At 41.8% G+C, this 16,430-nt stretch overlaps 1 pseudogene; it reads right to left on the bottom strand.

The window, feature by feature from the left end:
* Positions 1–3,005: 3,005 nt before the first annotated feature.
* Positions 3,006–3,965, bottom strand: LOC115639695 (annotated as a pseudogene).
* Positions 3,966–16,430: the final 12,465 nt, after the last annotated feature.

Here is a 16,430-nt window from a genome sequence, read left to right as displayed (position 1 = left end):
AATGAAATAAACCCTTTTCCTGGGAACATATTGATTTTTTTAAGGGAAATTAGCAAAACAATTTGTTTCAATTTGGTCAAAATGTTTCATTTTAAATTTATCATTTGTCTTGTATGTTATATTATAATGTATGTATATTGCATATATTATACTATAATGTATAACATAATGTAATATAGTGATCAAGGGAACAGGAGACATTTGAATCTTATAAAAATGTTTTGTTTCAAAAAGGTAATTCTGATGATTCTGAAATGAAATATTTTAGAAAAAAATCAGTTAATTTTAGTGTTTGGTTATGATTAGGGATAAAAGTCCATTTCTGGAGTTTGCATGGATTGGAAATTCCATTTCCCAACAAATTTCAGCTAGTGTCATTGTCTCCATTTCAAGATGGAGAAAGTGAGGCATGGGAAGGGGAAGGCTTGTTCAAGGTCCGACAATTAACAAGTGTATTGATGGCACTAGAACCTAGTAGAAATGTCACTTGAAACTGAACTGTTTTCATCTTGAATTGACATTTTGAAATGAAATATTTCATTTTCAAACATTGGAACTAGAACGGATTGAAAATTTTCTAATAGAACAGTTCCATAGGAACATGTTGATTCTGTTAAAACTTTTAAAGGAAACAAGGCAGGCTGGCTGGCTGTCTTTTCTATTTTTTCTATGAAATTTCAGAATTTTTCTCTGGAAGATGTTCTGAAATCTTTATTTATTTTTTGTTCTGATTCAGAGTAATAATAATAATGAGGAAACTTAGGAAATTACTATGCAACAGAAATTCTTGGTTCTGACTAACATTGGTTTTGATAAGAATTAAATGTTTTGCCATTTCTGAGTTCTCCAGCAGCTCACTTGGAAGGCTCTCGTTAATTTCACATTCTGGCTACAGGGTAAAAGTGAACATCAACAGGGGCCTTCCAGGCAGGGAGGCTGGCAGGGAGCAGTTATTGCAATGTTTCTGATGGAAAATCAATTGCATTTTCCCATTTTGAAATTTTTGAAGGTATTGCAGACTGCGCCCGTAAGGGCTGAGCCTCCCACATGGAGAATATGGGGAGAAGAGGAGCATTGAGAAGCTCTTGTTGTTATGCTCAACCAGCTGGAACTGTACACAGAATGAAGCAGAGCTCTTGCAGAGGGATCACTAAACACCTCAATATTCTCATGGAAAATTTTGATTTTGTGAAGGGAATTTTACATTAGAAAATTGTTCCAGTGGACAATTCCCAACCAGCTGTACCCAGAACTCATGGAGAGCCAATGGACTCCAGTGGGAAGAAGATTGGGGTGTAGCTGGGGTCTAGCATCTGTCTCTCTGTGCTGCTGTCACAAGTAAAACTGTTTGAATTGTTTTTTGTCAAATCTGTTTTTTGATAGAAAATTCAGTTTTCAACCACGCGGATCTGTTTGTAACAAATGCCTGCTATCTCTGGAAAACCAACACCCCAACCCGCCACACTATTTGTCTGAAAATTTGAAACTTTCAGGTGAAAAGTGAATCTGTCTACTTGGAAAGGCCATCTCAGTGTCCCATGGGAGATGTAGTTTGCTTATCTTGTGGTCATATTCTTCTTTATGGGCTGGAATCTCTAACCAGACTACCTCCCCCCATGATACATTGCAGCTGTGGGACTCCCAAGATGCACCACAGTGGCTTAGGAAGAAGGAATCCTGTGGTGCAGATATTATCCAGCCATGGAACCTGTCCCATAGATAACGGGAGTTTGAGGCACACGAACTGCAACTCCCATGAGACACGGCAGTGCTATCTCCAAATAGAAACTTACATATTCAGTTGAAATTTGTGGGGAGGGGTTGTTTGTCATGAAGTCAAAATTTTCCAAAGAAATAAAAGAAATTTTCTGCCCAGCCCTAGTCAAAAGAGTCTCAATGCTCAATGGATAGACTGGGGCGATCTGTAGACAAGCAACTACCTCCCATGTGAGGGGTGAGGAGAGGCTGGAGCTGCAGGCCTCAGCCACTTTGTCCCCACTGGCCCCTTTTCCCTCCTCAGACCTTTCTCCTGAGGTGTGGAGAGGTCAGCAGCCCGTTCCTTGTAATGTCATAGTGAAAATGTTGTTAGTGTAAAGCCTGGGGTTTACAGCTCATTGTAAAACAGAAATTTATGTGAGAAATTCTGGTATTTTGATGTTTGTTTTCATGTTAGATGGGGTGAAAATAGAAACATCAAAAATTTTCACTGAATGAAAAGTTCTTAAAAATCTGATTGGGAAATGTCAAAACCAAAAATTCTAATTTATTTCCTTTTTGTCAGCTGAAAATGAAAATTATCATTATAAATTAGACCAACTTCTGTTGGTGGAAGAGACAAGCTTTCGAGCTGCACAGTTCTTCTTCACATAGCCCGGAAACTTGTCTCTTCCACCAATATAAGTTGATCTAATAAAAGATATTACCCTCACCCGCCTTGTCTCTTTAATATCCTGGGACAACATGGCTACAAAACAGCAATGAAAATAATCATTATGAATTGTCTATGTGACTTAACATTAAAATGACATTTTAAGTTAAAATGACCATGCAAAATATTTCATTTTTTTAAAATATTGGAATTAGCACTATGAAATGAAAAAAAACACTTTTTTTTTAAATTGGAAATGACATTTTGAAATAAAAAAGTTCATTTTAAGTGGATATTTCAAACTAGAAAATGGAAAAATTGCAATTAGCTCTTCCTGGGATTTTCAAAGGGACCAAAAGATAATTAGATTCCCACATTCTATTGAAAACTCATTGGGATTTGAGCAACTAAGAGTAAAATTTTCAGAAGTGCCTGAGTCTTGTTTCAAAATAAGACTTTGGCTTCTGAGGATGTTTTAGACCATATTTTTTTTAGATTTTAAAAAATGTCAGCCAAAATCAGAAAATCAAAAATGTCAGGTTCTGATCCTAACATGAACATAGGCTGGTCCTCAGACAAAGTCTGTCAGAGATATTATATAAGGTGCAACATGGGAATACTTAATTCCAGGTGGACACTAAAACTTCAGTGTGAGGAGTTCATTTCTCTTGAGAAAAAATATCCTACCTATCATTTTCCATAGAGACCCTTTTATCTCTTTGTTTCTTAGACTGTAAATGATTGGATTCATTAGTGGTGGCACCACACAATACAACACAGCAGCCATCAGGTCTAGAGATGTTGAGGACATTGACCTGGGCCTCATGTAAGTAAATGATGCTGTACTGATAAATAAACAAAAAACAACCAGGTGAGGGATGCAAGTGGAGAAGGCTTTATACCTGCCCTGCTCAGAGGAGATTCTCATCACCGTGGAGAAGATGTGAATGTAGGACACAATTATGAATACAAAGCAGACCATACCTAGAACTGATCCAAGGGCAATCATGACTATTACATTAGCGTGTGTATCAGAGCAAGAGATCTTTAGCAACTGTGGCATATCACAGAAAAATTGAGCGATAACATTGGACCCACTGAAATGTAACCTAAAGGTATTAGCTGTGTGTAGTACAGAGCAGATCACGCTGCTGATCCATGAACTCACTGCCAACTGGGCACATGCACCTCTGTTCATAGTCACCTTGTAATGCAGAGGGTGGCAGATTGCAATGTAGCGATCATACGCCATCACCGTGAGAAAGGCCAGTTCTACTCCTGCAAAAGTTATAACTAAAAAGACTTGGGTGACACATCCAGAGAAAGAGATGAGTCTGTTGTTGGTTAGAGAGTCAGCCATGGACTTGGGGACCGTGACTGAGATGTAGCAGAGGTCTAGGAAGGATAAGTTGCCCAGGAAAAAGTACATGGGGGTGTGAAGGTGCTGATTGAGGGCTATGACGGTGATGATGAGAAGATTTCCCACCAGGGCTGCCAAGTATATCACTAGAAACACCAGGAAGTGTAAAATCTGCTCTTCTCACATGTCAGAGAATCCCAGGAGAAGGAACTCAGTCACGATGGTTTGGTTGGACATTTGTTCTGTAGATGTACACTGCAGAGGGAAGACCAATGGGTTATGGTTATGGAAGGAGAAACAGAAGATAGATGGAAACTGGTTTTATTTATTACTCTGCAGGACACATAAGGCAGCTCAGGAAAATAACAAGATCCTTCCCTTTCTTTGCCATCACCATGTAATTACAATGTTTACAATGCAGGTTCATGGGGTTCTACTTTACTGGCAGCTTCTTATTCAACGGACCTATTGCTTGTGTTTATTTTAAGGCCCGTCTGGTTATTTTACTGACTAAAAAGCTGGGAGTGGATGACAGGGGATGGATCATCTGATGATGCCTGTTCTGTTCACTCCCTTTGAAGCACCTAGCACAGGCCACAGTCAGAAGACAGGAGACTGAGCTAGATGGACCATTGGTCTGACCCAATATGGCCAGTCTTATGTTATTAAGGCCTTGGCTCAGAAAAGGTCTTAGGCCCCTAAATGCCATTTTAGGCAGTTCAGTCCAGTATCTGTGCCCTACTGGAAATCACAAAACCCCCACTCAGCTGCTCCCTTACCCCACAGATGGCTAAAGTCTTTCGGGGCCAGGGGCCAGATTGTTAAGTATATTTAGGCACTGGATGGGATTTTCAAAAATTTCTAGGTGTGTAAAATTCATTGCAAGTGTATTTGAAAATTCCATTAGGCACCTACATACTTTTAAACATCTGGGCCTAGGTACCTAACTTTCCACTGGCAATGTTCTCTGGGCATCTAAAAACCCAGTGGTGAGCAGGCCGAGGAGTTGCCTCAGTCTAGGCATCCAGGTTTACATCTCAGACCCAGTAGGACCTCAAACTAGGTGTTTCTCTGCTTATCTCACCTGCAGGGCCCAATCCAGTAGGTGGTGTCAGGGCATGCCTGAACTCACCCAGCATAAAGGTAGACAGTGTTCCCCACGTGGTGTTTAGCCCAGTAGTTAAATATCTCACTCAGAGTGTAGGAAGCCTGCACTCGATACTCCCTTCTCCACGCTATAGAAAAGGAAGTTGAGTCTCTGGCAGGGCCGGCGCTTCCATTTAAGCTACTAAGGTGGTCGCCTAGGGCATCAGGATTTGGGAGGGTGGCATTTTGCTGCTCTAGGCGGCAATTCAGCGGCGAGAGTTCCTTCTGCACTCTGTGTCTTCGGCAGCAATTCTGTGGCTGGTCCTTCACTCGCTCCGGGACTCGCCGCTGAAGTGCCCCGAAGACCGGGAGCACGGAAGGACCCCCACCTAGTGCGCCAAAAACCCTGGTGCTGCTCCTGGTCTCTGGTCAAGTGGAAGAGGGCCTAGTCACTGGGCTATGGGGTATTCCAGGCAGGGTGTCTTCAATCTGTTCTGCTGAAGCTGTTCCATGGTGTTAAAAGTGAATTGGGCCAGACATATAGAGGGCAAGGATCAACTGGCCTAAGCAATTAATATGTGCTTGAATACAGCTAAAAGTAAATGAATACATCTAGGAACAAAGAGCATAGGCCATACTTATAGGATGGGAAAATCTGTCCTAGGAAGCAGTGACTCTAAAAAAGATTTCAGGGTTATGATGAATAAATCAGTTGAATATGAGCTCCCAGTGTGATGCTGTGGCCAAGAGAGCTAATGCGATCGTGGGATGAATAAAGAGGGGAATCTTGAGTAGGAGCAGAGAGATTATTTTACCTGTGTATTTGAACATAAGAATGGCTATACTGTGTCAGAGCAATGGTCCATCTAGGCCAGTATCCTGTCATCCGACAGTGGCTGGTGCCAGATAGGAGTAAACAGAACAGGGCAGAGTCAGAGGCCTAGGGACACCCAGAGTATGGGGTTGCATCCCTGACCATCTTGACTAATAGTCATTGATGGACCTATCCTCCCTGAATTTAGCTAGTTCTTTTTAAAATTTGTTTATACTTCTGGCCTTCACAACATCCATGGCAACAAGTTCCATAGGGTGAGTGTTGTGTGAAGAAGCACTTCCTTTTGTTTTAAACCTGCTGCCTATTAATTTCATTGGGTGACCCCTGCTTCTTGTGTTCTCTAAAGGGGAACATAATATTTCCCTATTCACTTCTCCACACCATTCATGATTTTATAGATCTCTATAATACCCACCCTCCCCCATTCATCTCTTTTCAAAGCTCAACAGTTCTAGTCTTTTGAATCTCTCCTCATATGGAAACTGTTCCACACTCCTAATAACTTTTGTTGCCCTTTTCTGTACTTTTCCCCATTTCAATATATCTTTTTTGAGATAGGGTGACAAGAACTGCACAAAGTACTCAAGGTGTGGGTGTGTCATGGATTTATATAATGGCATTAAGATATTTTCTATTTTATTGTCTATCCTTTTCCTAATAGTTCCTAACATCGTGTCAGCATTTTTGTCTGCTGCTGCACACTGAGTGGATGTTTTCAGAATGACTTTAAGATTATTTTTTTTAATAGTAACAGCTAATTTAGACCCCATCATTTTGTATGAATAGTTGGGATTATGTTTTCCAGTGTGCATTACTTTGCATTTCTTAACATTGAATTTAATCTGCCATTTTCGTGCCAAAGTCATAGAATCATAGGACTGAAGGGGACCTTGTGAGGTCATCTAGTCCCATTCCCTGCATTCATAAGAACATAAGAATGGTCATACTGAGTCAGACCAAAGGTCTATCCAGCCCAGTACCCTGTCTACCGACAGTGGCCAATGCCAGGTTCCCCAGAGGGAGTGAACCTAACAGGTAATGATCAAGTGATCTCTCTCCTGCCATCCATCTCCACCCTCTGACAAACAGAGGCTAGGGACACCATTCCTTACCCATCCTGGCTAATAGCCATTTATGGACTTCACCACCATGAATTTATTCGGTTTTCTTTTAAACCCTGTTATAGTCCTAGCCTTCACAACCTCCTCAGGCAAGGAGTTCCACAGGTTGACTGTGTGCAGTGTGAAGAAGAACTTCCTTTTGTTTGTTTTAAACCTGATGCCCATTAATTTCATTTGGTGGATCCTAGTTCTTATATTATGGGAACAAGGAAATAACTTTTCCTTATTCACTTTCTCCACATCACTCATGATTTTATATACCTCTATCATATCGCCCCCTTAGTCTCCTCTTTTCCAAGCTGAAAAGGCCTAGCATCTTTAATTTCTCCTCATATGGGACCCATTCCAACCCCTAATAATTTTAATTGCCCTTCTCTGAACCTTTCCTTACCTCACGATAACTTAATTTACGTAAGAGCTATTGGTGAGGGACCTTGTCAAAGGCTTTCTGGAAATCTAAGTACACTATGTCCACTGGATCCCCCTTGTCCACATGTTTGTTGACCCCTTTAAAGAACTTTAATAGGTTAGTAAGACACGATTTCCCTTTACAGAAACCATGTTGACTTTTGCACAACAATTTATGTTCTTCTATGTGTCTGACAATTTTATTTTTTACCATTGTTTCAGCTAAGTTGCCAGTTACTGACATTAGACTTACCAGTATGTAATTGCCAGGATCACCTCTAGAGCCCTTTTTAAATATTGGCGTTACATTAGCTATCTTCCAGTCATTGAGTACAGAAGACAATTTAAAGGATAGGTTACAAACCATAGTTAGTAGCTCAGCAATTTCACGTTTGAGTTCTTTCAGAACTCTTGGGTGAATGCCATCTGATCCCAGTGACTTGTTACTGTTAAGTTTCTCAATTAATTCCAAAACCACCTGTAGTGACAATTCAATCTGTGACAATTCCTCAGATTTGTCACCTACAAAAGCCGGCTCAGGTTTGGGAATCTCCCTAACATCCTTAGCCGTGAAGACCGAAGCAAAGAATTCATTTAGTTTCTCTGCAATGACTTTATCGTCTTTAAGTGCTCCTTTTGTATCTCAATCATCCAGTGGCCCCACTGGTTGTTTAGCAGGCTTTCCGCTTCTGATGTACTTAAAATACATTTTGTTATTACCTTCTGAGTTTTTGGCTAGCTGTTCTTCAAACTCCTTTTTGGCTTGTCTTATTACATTTTTACACTTAATTTGACAGTGTTTATGCTCCTTTCTATTTACCTCACTAGGATTTGACTTCCACTTTTTAAAAGATGCCTTTTTATCTCCCACTGCTTCTTCTACATGGTTGTTAAGCCACGGTGGCTCTTTTTTAGTTCCTTTTCTGTTTTTTTTCAATTTGGGGTATACATTTAAGTTGAACCTCTATTATAGTGTCTTTGAAAAGTATCCATGCAGCTTGCAGGGATTTCACTCTAGTCACTGTACCTTTTAATTTCTGTTTAACTAACCTCCTCACTTTTGCATAATTCCCCTTTCTGAAGTGAAATGCCACAGTATTGGGCTGTTGAGGTGTTCTTCCCACCATAGGAATGTTAAAAGTTATTATATTATGGTCACTATTTCCAAGTGGTCCTGTTCCAGTTACCTCTGGACCAGATCCTGTGCTCCACTCAGGACTAAATTGAGAATTGCCTCTCCCCTTGTGGGTTCCTGTACCAGCGGCTCCAAGAAGCAGCCATTTAAATTATTGAGAAATTTTTTCTCTGCATTTCATCCTGAGGTAACATGCTCCCAGCCAATATGGGGTTAATTGAAATCCCCCACTATTGTTGAGTTCTTTATAATGATAGCATCTCTAATCTCCCTTAGCATTTCATCATCACTATCACTGTCCTGGTCAGGTAGTTGATAATAGAGCCTTTCTGTTATATTCTTTATTAGAGCATGAGATTACTATCCATAGAGATTCTATGGAACATGTGGATACACTTTATATTTTTACTTCATTTGAGTCTATATTGTTTTCAAATATAATGCCACTCTCCCCCTCCCGCACCCACCACCGCACGACCTGTTCTGTCCTTCCAATATATTTTGTACCTCGGAATGATTGTGTCCCATTGATTGTCCTCACCCCACTAGGTTTCTGTGATGCCTTTTATACCAATATCCTCCTTTAACACAAGGCACTCTAGTTCACCCATCTTACTATTTAGACTTCCATCATTTGTGTACAAGCACTTTAAAAACTTGTCACTGTTTATTTGTCTGCCCTTTTTTGATGTGTCAGATTCTTTTTTATGAGAATGTTTCTTTTGTGATCTGGCCCATACTTTATCCTCTTCCATCCTCTTCTCCTGACTAAAACCTAGAGAATCTCTATCAATAGACTCTCCTCTAAGAGAAGTCTCTGTCCGATCCATGTGCTCTTCTGCAGCAGTCTGCTTTCCCCCGTCTCTTAGTTTAAAAACTGCTCTGCAACATTTTTAATGTTAAGTGCCAGCAGTCTGGTTCCACTTTGGTTTAGGTGGAGCCAGGCCCCAGCGCATCAAGCGCGTGCTTGGGGTGCCATGCCGCAGAGGGCGTTCTGCCGGTTGCCAGGAGGGCAGCAGGCAGCTCCGGTGAACCTCCCGCAGGCGTCCCTGCGGAGGGTACGACGGTCCCAAGGCTCCGGTGGAGCATCTGCAGGCATGCCTGCGGGAGGTCCACCGGAGCCACGGGACCAGCGGACCCTCCGCAGGGACATCTGCGGGAGATCCCCTAAAGCCGCGGGATCAGCGAGCGGCAGAGCGCCCCCCGCGGCGTGCCGTCGTGCTTGGGGCAGCGAAATGGCTAGAGCCGGCCCTAGGTGGAGCCCATCCCTTCTGTATACACTCCCCCATCCCAAAAGTTTCCCCAGTTAATAATAAATCTAAACATCTCCTCTCTACACCATTGTCTCATCCACGCATTGAGACGTTGATGCTCTGCCTGCCTACCTGGCCCTGTGCATAGAACTGGAAGCATTTCCGAGAATGCCACCATAGAAGTCCTGGATTATCTAGACCATCTAGACTAAGTGTTATCTAGACTATCCCTTAGAGGTGTTTGTCTAATCTGCTTTTTAAAAATCTCCAATGATGGAGATTCCACTACCTCTCTAGGCAATTTATTCCAGTGTTTAACTACCCTGACAGTTAGGGAGTTTTTCCTAATGTCCAACCTAAACTGCCCTTGCTGCAATGTAAGCCCATTGTGTCTTGTCCTATCCTGAGAAGTTAAGAACAACAATTTTTCTCCCTCCGCCTTGTAACAGAGAGGAAGAATTACTTCTCATGTTTTCCTTATAACACTCCTGCTAACAAATCCCAGAATGATGTTTGCTTTTTTGCAACAATGTTACACTGTTGACTCATATTTAGCTTGTGATCCACTATGACCCCCAGTTCCTTTTCCACAGGACTCCTTCCCAGGCAGTTTTTTACCATTTTGTATGTGTGCAACTGATCGTTCTTTCACAAGAGGAATACTTTGCATTTGTCCTTATTAAATTTCATCCTATTTACTTCAGACCATTTTTCAAGTTTGTCCTGATCATTTTAAATTTTCATCCTATCCTCCAAAGCAATTGCAACCCCTCCCAGCATGGTATCGTCCGTAAACTTTATAAGTGTCCTCTCTATGCCGTAATCTAAATCATTGATGAAGATATTGAACAGAACCAGACCCACAACTGATCCCCGTGGGACCCCACTTAATATCCCCTTCCAGCATGACTGTGAACCACTGATTATTACTTTCTGGGAATGGTTTTCCAACAAGTTATGAACCTATCTTATAGTAGATCCATCTAGGTTGAATTTCCATAGTTTGTTTATGAGAAAATCATGTGAGACAGTATCAAAAGCCTTACTAAAGTCAAGATATACCACATCCCCCCATATAGATATACCACGTCCCCCTTATCCACAAGACTTGTTACCCTGTCAAAGAAAGCTATCAGGTTGGTTCGACACTATTTGTTCTTGACAAATTAATGCTGACTGTTACTTATTACCTTATTATCTTCTAGATGTTTGCAAATTGATTGCTTAATTATTTGCTTCATTATCTTTCTGGACACTGAAGTTAAACTGGCTGGTCACCAGATTTTGTGAGTTCCCTTTGTAACTCTTCACAGTCTGCTTTGGATTTAACTATCTTGAGTAATTTTGTATCATCTGCAAACTTTGCCACATAACTGCTTACCCCTTTTTCTGGATCATTTATGAATAAGTTGAACAGCACTGGTCCCAGTACAAATCACTGGGGGACCCCTCTGTTGACCCCACTTTACTGTGAAAAGTGACCTTGTATTCCTGCCTTTTATTTCCTGTATTTTAACCAGTTACTGCTCCATGAGAGGACCCTCTTTCTTATACCACATCTGCCTACGTTGCTTAATTGGCTTTGGTGAGGGACCTTGTCACAGGCTTTCTGAAAGTCCAAGTACAATATATTGACTGGATCACCCTTGTCTACATATTTGTTGACACACTAAAAGAATTATAATAAATTGATCAGACATGATTGCCTTTTACAAAAGCCATGTTGACTCTTCCCTAGTGCAATATGTTCATCTATATGTCTGATAATTCTGTTCTTTACTACAATTTCAACCAAATTGCCTAGTACTGAAGTAAGGCTCACTCGTCTTTAATTGCCAGGATCACCTCTGGAGTCTTTTTTTTTTTAAATGGCATTACATTAACCATCTGCCAGTTGTCTGGTACAGAGGCTGATTTATGCAATAGGATATATACCACAGTTAGTAGTTCTGCAATTTCATATTTATGTTCCTTTAGAACTCTTAAGTGAATCTTGGCACTGGTGTGACTAGTGTTGGCATACTGTCAGGTTTTGGTGCCGCAATTCAAGAAGGATGTTGATAAATAGAAGAAGATTCAGAGAAGACCCACAAGAATGATTAGAGGATTAGAAAACATGCCTTACAGAGATAGATCCAAAGAGCTCAATCTATTTATCTTAACAAAGAGAAGCTTAAGGGTTGACTTGATTACAGTCTCTAAGTATCTACATGGGGAAAATATTTAATAATGGGCTTTGCAATCTAGCAGAGAAAGGTATAATACAATTCAATGGTTGGAAGCTGAAGACAGAAAAATTCAGTCTGGAAATAAGCTGTACATTTTTAAGAGTGAAAGTAATTAACTATTGAAACAATTTACCAAGGGTCGTGGTGGATTCTCCATCACTGACAATTTTTTAATCAAGATTGGATGTTTTTAAAAGATCTGCTCTAGGAATTATTTTAGGGAAGTTCTATGGCCTGTGTTATACAAGTGGTCACACTAGATAATTACAATGTTCCCTTCTGGCCTTGGATCTATGACTCTGTGAATATTTTTCAGAGTTGTAGCTGTGTTAGTTTGCATCAGCAAAAAAAAAACACCAACAAAAAAAACCGAGCTTACTTGTGGCACCTTAGAGAGTAGGGACGTTAGAGACAAGAGCTGAGGATGCATTCTTTTCAGTCAGCCATAAAAATATTGGCATACTTTGGTGCCATGCGGGCACATTTTTATGGCTGACTTAGAACAACGTTTCCTCAGCTCTCATCCCCTAAAGCCCCTACTCTACTTGCAATACATTGATGACATCTTCATCAGCTGGACCCATGGAAAAGAAGCCCTTGAGGCTGATTTAATTCACAGTAAAATCTGACATTTCCATTCACATTTAAATGGTTAAATTCAACCCCTTAAAAAGCTCAGGGACTGAATGACAGCAGTGAACTTACTGTGCTGAGAAGTGTGGCTGTCACCCAGTTGATGTTGTGTTTGCTTTCCAACTTCAGAATACTGCTGGTCACAAAAGGAATTATCATTGAAGCTTCTGTCTAATCTATCTGTCACCAGCTAATGCTCCAATCACTGTAGTATCTGGATGTCAAATGTTCAGCTACTGAAGAGCCCTTTCATTGTTCTCACTGAGACTGAATGTCAATAAATGCAGACCTCTTGCTCGCTGCCTATGAGCTGCGTGGCTGACTCTGGGTATCTCTGGCAGCAAAGGGCTGGTGCTGTGGGCAGAAGATTATCCATGTCTGTTCTCTAAGGACAGTTGGTGAGTCACTCCCTGGAGCCCTGTTCAGGCTCAGAAGTGGAGGCTCAAAGGCAAAAGTTAACTTTTCTGGGAGTTTCTGCTGTTTTATGAAACTCAAGTGAGACAAAGACTGAGAGGCAGGGGGACTTCATGGGCTGAAATCAGGGCTGGGAGCCAGGATCACCATGTGCAGAGGATCTGTGTTTTTCCTAGACACTGAAAGTGTCTCTATGTCTATTACATTATGCTGTGTCTGTGTGTTCATTGCGAGTCCAATAATCTGTCAGTTCCTGGCTTCCCTGGTCATTATCATGCTGATGTGAGATACTTAGTTCTGTGCTTCTATCTCAGGCCTCAGCCCTGCTGCTAGGATGGAGATGCTTGGGGAGCCATAAAGCAGCCTGTTATTAAAGCAGGATCAAAATCCTCAGCACTTCCCATCCTGCTCAGCTCTGTTTAACTTGTGCTGAACCGTGCAAGAGTCTGCATCTATCCTGTACAGTGTAGAGCCCTCTCTGAACCAAAGTCACCTGCCTGGCCCAGATCAGGAGGTGAGGTTAGCCTTGAATACATGTAATAGCCAAACTCAGTTTAGTGACTTGCAGGTTTGCATGGCAGAGGGGCAATGAGAATAGAGGCTGTCATAAACAGATGGTTAAGGGTTAATGTCTCTTTTACCTGTAAAGGGTTAAGAAGCTCAGTAAACCTGGCTGACACCTGACCAGAGAACCAATAGGGGGACAAGATACTTTCAAATCTTGGTGGAGGGAAGTCTTTGTATGTGCTTTTTGTTTTGTTCGTTGTTCGCTCTCGGGACTGAGAGGGACGAGACATCATTCCAGGCTCTCCAAATCTTTCTGAATCAGTCTCTCATGTTTCAAAATTGTAAGTAATAGTCAGGCAAGGTGGATTAGTCTAATGTTTGTTTTCTCAATTTGTAAATGTTTCTTTTTGCTGGAAGGATTTTAACCTCTGCTGTAACTTTGAATCTAAGGCTTGGGGGGAGTCCCTCTGGTCTATATGAATCTGAATACCCTGAAAAGCATTTTCCATCCTGATTTTACAGAGATAATTTTTACCTTTTCTTTCTTTAATTAAAAGCTTTCTTTTTAAGAACCTGATTGATTTTTCCTTGTTTTAAAATCCAAGGGGTTGGGTCTGAACTCACCAGGGACTGGTGGGGGGAAAGTACGGAGGATTTTTAATTCCTCCTTGTTTTAAGATCCAAGGAATTTGGATCGGTGTGAAGCCTCTCAAGGCAACCCAGGGAGAGAAAAGTCTGGAGAGGGAAAAGAGGGGGGATGGTTAATTTCTCATTGTTTTAAGGTCCAAGGGGTTTGGATCTGTGTTCCCCAGGGAAGGTTTTGGGGGAACAGAAAGTGTGCCAGACACTAAATTCTGGCTGGTGGCAGTATACCAGATCTAAGCTAGTAATTAAGCTTAGAACTGTTCATGCAGGTCCCCACTTTTTATACTCTAAAGTTCAAAGTGGGGAAAAAAACCATTGACAGAGGTCTCTACTGAAATAGTTACCAAACGGTTGAAACTTTATTAAATCTTTAGGCTTGGGATTTTTAAAGCTGCCTTGGAGAGTTCAGCACCCAAATCCTGTTGATTGTAATAAGAACTGAGTATCCAAATCCCTCCAGCAGTTTTGAAGTTCTCACCAATAATTTCTAAAATGATGGCTCTTGGTCTAAAGCATCCAGCGGTCTCACCGTGTAGTTTAAGGCATCGGTTCTGAATAAAGCTGGCCAAAATTTTGCAGACAAAACTTCCCTTTTCCAAAAAATGCATGTTGAGGTTGTTAAAAAACATTCCTAATTTGTGTCAAATTCACTGAATTGTTTAAGCTGGGAAAAAATGCCATTTTCTAAACAAAACATTTTGATTTGTTTATTTGAAATGAATTTTGGTTTTGAAGTTTGTTTAGATTTTATTTTCTTTGTTAAATTGCATTTTGGGTGAATCAAAACCTTCTGTTTGACCTAAGACTTAAAAAAAATATACTTCCGTTCAGCCATCAAACTAAAATGTTTCTTATTCGCACTGCTGTAAGTATGACCTATAAAGCTGACATGGCTTGAGCCTGGCCTACATGAGTGACTGCCTCTGACCCAGGGGCGGCTCCAGGCCCCAGCACGCCAAGTGCGTGCTTGGGGCGGCAAGCCAAGGGAGGTGCTCTGCCGGTCACTGGGACGGCGGCAGGCAGGCAGCCTTCGGCAGCATGCCTGCGAAGGGTCCGCTGGTTCCGCGGCTTTGGTGGAGCAGTGGGACCAGCGGACCGTCCGTAGGCATGCCTGCGGGAGGTCCACTGAAGCTGCGGGACCGGCGAGCGGCAGAGCGCTCCCCGCGGCATGCCACCGTGCTTGGAACAGCGAAATGTATAGAGCCACCCCTGCTCTGACCCATGCCTTACTGACACATTGATGTGGTCAGCCTGGGCTCCCAAGATTCATCCACCTCTTTATAAAGAGAAGGGGTGTCAAACTCAGGTATAACCACACAGCTCCTTCTCCGCACTCATATCAATTAGATGTATTATTTAGAGTTGGAGAGAAGATCCTTTATTTAGAGTTGGAGAGAAGATCCTTCCCTTCTCAGAAACTGTCTCCACCCTCTCCTGAGTATCCTTATTTGAAGGCCACCATCTTAGTTGACATACCAAGGACTGAAACAGGAAACCTCCAGATGTAAACACATGAGCTGCTTCAGCTTATGCTAAAGGGACAATGTCCTTTAGTACTCCCTGTACCAGGTTCATATCCTCCGGATGGAGCACAAAGGGGGAAGCTCTACACACACTGGCAAGTGGGTTTCACTTGCAATGAAGGTTTTGTCTGTCTGTGGCTCCTTTCAGTCATTGCAGTGATGGGAACTGCAGAGCCACAGAATTGTCAATGGAGACGAGCTAAGAAATTGGGCTTCTTTTGCATGGGGACAGGTTATGGACCTAGAACCCAGGACTCCATTAGCCCTCTCTTGAACTGTGAGGAATATGGGATTTGAGCCACAATTGAATCTTGTCTCCAACATCCCAGTTTGGGCCCCACTCCTGTGAGCCCCATGATGTAGACCCACATGGGGTCCAGCTCAATAGCCTCAGTGTATCAGACCCTGCTGGCTGCTTTGTTCTGTTCTGTGGTTCCGCAGCTATTAGAGCCTAAGGACCAAGGACATAAATGGTTCCCTGGGGTAAAGGGTAGGGAGGATATTTTTCAGGGAAAAAAAACCCTTGTGCTCCACTATGAGTGTTGTGGGGTAGATCTTTCTTATTATTAACCCCGAGTTACCTGGGACAAAGGCATCTGTGAGGGGAAGGGCAAACACAGGTGGTTGCATCAATTAAAAGTTCCGGTTCCCTGACAGGTCATATTCTGCTAACCCAAGCTACACAGTCTAATGAAAAGTCTGGCTCATCTAAACCCTGTTCAAAAGATTAAAAAAAAACCATGTCAATTGCTGAATCCTGCTTCAAGTGATTTGCAACAGAGGTGCGAATTCTTATAATCAGGTTCCTAGCAGAAAACAATTAGTCAGGTATGCCTCTGGGCTTAAGACCTTCCAGAGAAATGTGTAAATCAGCCAGCAGGTCTGTTGTACACACATACAAAGATATTTTTTGA

This window comes from Gopherus evgoodei, unplaced genomic scaffold (assembly GCF_007399415.2).
Source record: "Gopherus evgoodei ecotype Sinaloan lineage unplaced genomic scaffold, rGopEvg1_v1.p scaffold_104_arrow_ctg1, whole genome shotgun sequence".
Classification (NCBI taxonomy): domain Eukaryota; kingdom Metazoa; phylum Chordata; order Testudines; family Testudinidae; genus Gopherus; species Gopherus evgoodei.
The sequence above is the reverse complement of the archived record's forward strand: the minus strand, read 5'-3'. Positions and strand labels throughout refer to the sequence as shown.